This window comes from Zingiber officinale, chromosome 8A (assembly GCF_018446385.1).
Source record: "Zingiber officinale cultivar Zhangliang chromosome 8A, Zo_v1.1, whole genome shotgun sequence".
Classification (NCBI taxonomy): Eukaryota; Viridiplantae; Streptophyta; class Magnoliopsida; order Zingiberales; family Zingiberaceae; genus Zingiber; species Zingiber officinale.
The window spans coordinates 57,792,580-57,799,293 of NC_056000.1; the positions used below are offsets into that span (position 1 = coordinate 57,792,580).

The 6,714-nt window shown below is 38.2% G+C and overlaps 1 long non-coding RNA gene across 1 annotated transcript; it reads right to left on the bottom strand.

Annotated features, from left to right (window-relative positions):
• Window positions 1–3,078: 3,078 nt before the first annotated feature.
• On the bottom strand, window positions 3,079–6,434 carry LOC122009162. The gene is made up of 3 exons (XR_006119485.1): window positions 5,825–6,434; window positions 5,682–5,739; window positions 3,079–3,886 (listed from the first exon to the last, which is right to left on the bottom strand). It is a non-coding gene; the product is annotated as an uncharacterized LOC122009162 (long non-coding RNA).
• Window positions 6,435–6,714: the final 280 nt, after the last annotated feature.

Genomic DNA, 6,714 nt, shown 5'->3' on the forward strand with positions numbered 1-6,714 from the left:
ATTTTTAAATTCTAAGGCAAAATGCTTTTATATTTTCAAAATTTCCTATTTTTAAAATTTCAAAATCAATTTTAGTCTTAAACTAGGACAATCCCTTATAAAGCATGTTCCCCTAGGGATAGTACTTGAGCATCTCACCAACACCTTAGGATTCCCTTGTTTGTGATTGTCAAACATTGAAAGGGGTGAGATGCATAGACAAATTACCTGGACTTAAGATGCTTATATCAGTGCATCGATATAAGTCTGAGCATTAAATACCAAACAGATATTAATCAAATTAAGTCATTCAGTGTAATCAAACACTAACTGATGCTTAGACTTAACTTGACTAACCAAGTGAAAGCTGCTATCCTCTAATAGTCAGTGAATAACTAACTGGTTAGATAGATTTTTGTAATGTCAGGTTCAGGGGGAGGTTAATCATTTTTATACTTATTTAAAATTTTTGAAAAATACCTCTTTTTAAAATCAAGTTAAACCTAAGTGTTTTAAAAATTCCTTTGGATTTTTCAAAATTAATTTTGAAAGTTAAAATCATTTTTGAAAATTAGCTTTATGTTTTTAAACTTTTCAAATTCAATTTTGAAAATAACAACTTCGAAACTTAGTTTTGAAAAATATTTTTAAAAATTCAATGTTACTTAGTTTTGAAATTTGATTTTGAAAATTCGATGTTACTTAGTTTTGAAAATTAGATTTTTTTTATTCAAATTTATTTTGAAAATTAAATTAATTTTAAAATTATGAACTTATACATTTATGTTTGAAAATTAGAATTTCCAAACTTGGCTTTTATGGAGTTAGCTTTAATAACTTATACTTGAAAATTAGCTTTTATAAATTTATGTTTACAAAAATTATCTTTTGAAAATTAATCTACAAACTTATTACTAAGGTATTTTGCTAACTCAGCTATTTTTTCAAAACTTAGCTATTTTACAAAGGTTAAGAGGTAAATGGAAAATTGTCTAAATTTACAATTCTCCCGAGACAATCTGACTTACATTTCTAGATTGTTTTTTCTTTACATTTTTTTTATATTAATCTTTTGGTGAATGCCAACGGGGGAGAGTTAGGAGGTTAAGTTAGTTAAACAAAACAAACAACAAAAATAACAGAATTTAAAAAAGCTAACCTAACAACCTAATTCTTATTTTTTACTTGCATATTTTTCACTAATTTAATCAGGTTGTCATTGCATCAAAAAGGGGGAGGTGCAGTTAGCACTAACGGTCTAACTCAAGTTTTGATAAATGACAAAATAGGTTAAGTTAGTTTCATTATTATCTAAACACTCTAATCAAGTGTGCAGGAGAAGTCAAGACTGGTCGACGGACTGACATGATGTCTGGCAAGAAGCCCAGCTAGGTCGATAGGCCGATCGGATAGCTGGCACGAAGTCCAAACGGGTCGACAGGCTGACCGGACGTTTGGCAAGAAGTCCAGCTAGGTCGACGGGTTGACCGGATAGCTGGCACGAAGCCCAGACGGGTTGAAGGGCTGACCGGATGTCTAGCAAGTAAGTGGAGGTAAGTCACTGGAGGGGAGTGATTGTGAGGGCACGTTCCTGGGAAGGGAACTTAGGTGTCGATCCGACTTAGAACCATTTCGGAACTCTAAGTCGAGATCTTGACTAGATTCCGGTCTCGGAGAGATGGAATCTAATTAATATTCTGATTAATTTTAAACTGTGCTAATACTCTGTGTTGCAGGATATATCTTATATTTGCCTCCGGACTAACATTTTCTTGCAGGAAGGAATCTATTGAAAACTAAGGGTCCGGGAGGGATCCGAGCGCCGGAGGTGAAAAATTATCCTCAACGTCATTTCGCCGCGTGGAGCTCCCTGGTTGGCTCGGCTACGTCATAATCAGGGCGCCCTGAAGGTTCCAAGCGCCCCGAACCTCCTATATAAGGAGGGTCAAGGCTGAAGCTCCAACAACAACTGACAATCTGCTCTCCTATGCTCCTGCGACGCTGCGAAGCTACTCCGACCACGCGCTGTTCTTTTGTTTTCTTCCTTTTGTCGGTATTGCTTTTCTATTAGCATTCCTGTAATTTAGTTTGTAATCAAATATTTGAATTGCTAGTGGATTGCCCATCGAAAGCACCCTTGCTTGCGAGCCTTGGAGTAGGAGTCGACAAAGGCTCCGAACCAAGTAAAAAATGACTCTTGTTATGATTGCTTTATTATTTCTTTTTGCATTTACTTTTCTGCTGCATACTCTTTCGACAAGTTTTTAATCGATATTCACTCCCCCTCTATCGAACGCTATGATCCAACATAAGGCCCCCACGAATCGGGTGACCTCAGGTGTTTCTTGTCGTAAACGTACAAGACCCTCTCTTTAAACACCCCTGCGGGGTGTGATTATAAGATATCTTAATGGTGTGATGGCCGCAGGGAAGGTCGGTGCTCCTGGCAATGCTCCCCTATCTTTATCGACTAAATTGTATGTTGCTCCTAGTGAGCCTTTTACACTTCTCTATGTTAATATACTTTTTGGCCAAGGAGAGCAACTCATCAAAGTCTTGTGAAAGTTTCTGGGCAAGAGATGAACAATTGTATATATTCTCATAGAGGTTCATATGTTTTCTACTTCAAATGAAATCAACTAAGGGGCATGGGTCGGTCCTCTTACAGTTAGAAAAGTGGTGTAGAAATAAAGTTGAAGAGTCGTCAAACGATCAAATAGAATATGACTTCAGGGTATTGAACCTTTAGTAGGTGGGTTCGAACAGAGTAGCTAGGGAAATCCTACACCTAACTCCATAAGGTATTAGTGAAGGGGAGTCACATTATCAAATAGACACAGGTATTCCTCTAGGTCTGTCGTGACATTGTAATCTCTGTAGGTCTCAGTGCGGTCGACAAGAGGGTGGTGAATTATCTGAAATAAAAATTAACCTTTTTTGATCTTTGGGTTTTAGCAAATACACACTTAATTAGAGTAAAATGAAATGCATAAAAAGGAAATACAAGATAATCAAATTTACTTGGTTTACAATTAGAGAATTATTAATCCAAGACAATGAAAGTTCACTAAGATCTCCTTCTATGAGCGAATCATCAGAGGCAGAGAAATCTCGTACAAGCGTTGAAAGTGTAAATTAAAAACACAGAATTAGAAATGAGATTACAGAAAATGTGTTATTTGAAAAAGAGAACAAGCTCTCCTTTTATAGCCCTCTAGTCAGATTTGACTATTGGCTGACGTGGCAACTTCGAGTGCCTGGATCGAGTCCGAACGCCCCAGTGATGCACCTTATCTACTCACAACAGCTTGATGATAACACTTTATCGGAACCCGTGCGTCTGGACTGGTCTAGGCACCTGGGGTGTTGTTGATGTGGACTCTAAATTATCATCCGCAGTAACGTCTCGAAGAGGCGCCTTGTCACGCCCCGAAGGGAAGGTTTTCTAACGAAAATCGGGTAACACCTCCCCTGTAGTAATGACAAATGAAACATGTATACAATGCCACAAGACTACTCACAAGTCATCAACAACGGCCCACACTGTTGGAAAATACACAACCACGTAGTTATATGCACAGTCCACATGACTAGAATAAAAAGAATATAATCACGCAGTTGTATAATAAGTAGCCTACACAGTTGTAACAAAACACAACGAAAGTCACAAAATAGCTAACACAAAACTACAAAACAACTAACTGTGAGCCGACTCGACTTGACACGACAATATCAAACCAGATACAAGAAACCACAAAGCTAAACTCTAAGTCCATATGGAGTTATTATAGTACCAAGTTCACAAATTCAAAACATAAATAAGATAAGAAACAAAATTAGAAAACCGTCATCGGATGCGTCGTGGAACTGACAGTCAGGATCCTCTAAGTGTCATTGTATCATCTACCTGTTCCTTGGCAAAAGAAAATCAGATTAAGGGATGGTGAGTGTTGGTACTCAGCGGGTAATAAACAGATAGTGTATGAGCATAATATATATAGAGAAAGTCAAAGGTATACAGTCTCATAGGGAAAAAGTATCATAAACTATAGAGGTAATATAATGAATGTCTATACCTGAATTCATATACTAAGCTAGTAATAGAGGGTCAGGGGTAGTGAGGAATTGCAATAGTATTACTCATAACTACAAGGGTAACATGTGAGATATATACATACTACCAATAAGTAAGTCAGTATCGAATACATGCAACAAGTATATAACTCAACATATATAGGTATATCACATGGATACAATAAAATAGTTGCATAAGTAAACAATCAATAGCATAAGCAAATATAATAATAAAAATATATGCACGGATGGTTACACTCGCCCACCCCTCTGCACTACGACCTGTATGGTCAAGAGATCGGGATAATGACAACTATACACACTCCAGCTACCACTACTCTCGAGTGACTGAGTGGACAGGTGCATAGTAGCTAACTAGCTACGTAGCAATGAGATCCCTGCTACTCATAACTCCAGCTACTACTACCCATGAGTGGTCGAGTGGGAGCACAACAGGACAAGTGACATCTCCTTTAGCTACTACTACCCATGAGTGGTCGAGTGTGCAACGCTGACCAATGACTCTCTCAACCACAAGAAAGACATAATCGTTAGTATGCATGCAATGATATGATGTGCAAGATGCAACAGTATCACATATATAAATAGAAATCAGGTATGCTATAATAAGCCAACATACTCAATAACATATGTGAAAAAACAACAATCAAAGCAAGTAAACATGGTATCTAGTATCTGCTAAATATCATAGATAACAATGAAAGACTGCATAGATATGGATATGATCAGCTCAAGGATCAAGCAGGTAAGTATCAAGCTCAGAAAAAATATGAGTGGAGTCAAGGTAAGTACAACAATTATCCGAATATATAACTTATGCACTAGGGGTAAAAGAACTAAAAAATCAAGGTAAGAAGTACCCGTCTTTATCTGTCGACCGTGCTAAGTAATCCTATGTCGAGATGCCCGTCTCGAATCAAAGTCCAAAAAATCACATGATGTATAATTTAGCTACTTACGTTATATATCAACTAGCTAAACCTAGTTCCTAAAACCGATAAGATAACCCATCATCACAATAATTATTAATCAACTCTAATCATTAGTTTACCTAAATTAATCCAATCCATGAATCCTTGATTATAATTCATTCAATTCTACCAATAAGAAACCGTATACATCCAATCCATCACCACTAATCATAAATCAATCCAATGATTCTGATAACAATCATGTACACCTCTAAATCAACCAATCCACTAATCAATCCAAGTATAGAAATCAACTCAACACAAACTAATCAAATTCCGCTCTCACCTAGGATTTATTTCAAGCACAATCAATCCAAAACTCACCCAATTCCAGCAATGAATCAATCCTCCATTTAACCAAAAATATTCATCTCAATAACAATCAATCCACATAATAATCAATCACAAACTCAAATCCAGTCAAGCAACAGATCACAACTAAATATAATTAGGACATTCTAACCATTCCACAACTAGAATCAAATCTAGTTCATATATGAAATTTCCTCCATAACTTATCCAAATCCGAACGCCCCATTGTTGACTCACAACTGGAGATGCTTGCTATCAAGAAAAGTGGCTGGAGCAAGATGGAGTTGTAGATATGCAAATCCAGTACTCTAATTCAACCCTTACCTCCTTCCAATGTCGTGGTCAGGAACTTAGCAAGGTTTTAGACATTGCATCCTTGGACCTGAAACCAATTGTGCTAATCAAGAGACCACAATGGCTAACAATTAGACAGGAAACATAGTGAAAATAGGAAGGATACACCATACTTTCTCATGGACAGAAGCTACTCTTCGGACCAAGGGGTAAGGTCCAACACTATCCCTAAAGATAGAGGGATATCCTTAGTGAAGAATCAGGTGGCGGTAGCTAGCCACCGACGACCAAGACCCAAATGAAATCTAGCACTGAGCGGAGGAGAGGATCTGGAGTGAGAGAGCTCGATCTCCAGCAATGATTAGCTGGAGCAGAGGATTCCGATGGTCGGTGCTCTGGCACGCAAGTGCGGCGAGGGAAGTTCGATGCTAGGGCTCAAGCTTTCCCTCTTGGCTGAAGATCCGCCCGCACGGGTGGCGACTCGGCGAGAAGGACAATCACCGGAAAAAATTAGGTGATCGGTGGAGGAGGAAAGCTCGACCGACGATGGATTAAACGACATTGGCTCAAATCAAAATCTGGTGGCATTATGGCAAAGGATGCATAGCAGAGTCAGGACGGAGAGGATGCAGTGGCACACAAGAGTGGATCACTGATATCTCGCGGTTGGCGTCCAACCTTGATGGTCGACGATGACGTAGAGAGAAGGGAGAGGGGCAACTAGGCGGCACTGGAATTGGGGATCGGGTAAGAGATGAAGAGAGGAGCAGAGTATATACTTAGTCTAAGTTAATTAAATCCTAAGTTGTTCCACAATTAACTCCCAACTTAATGGGTGTTCCAAACATGCTTTCTCTGAGTCTAATAGTTCTATCCTCTTAAATGGGTCATACAAACTCAGTTTAAATCCAGAAAATTTCTAAAAATTTTCATAAAATCAAATAAGGTTATATCTCCGATAACACTTATTATTTAATTGTCAGATCTTACATGCCTATTACCAGGCTGGTTCAGGCGCTTGGACTTGGTCCTAGCACTTGGATTCTAAGCGCTTGGACTTAGT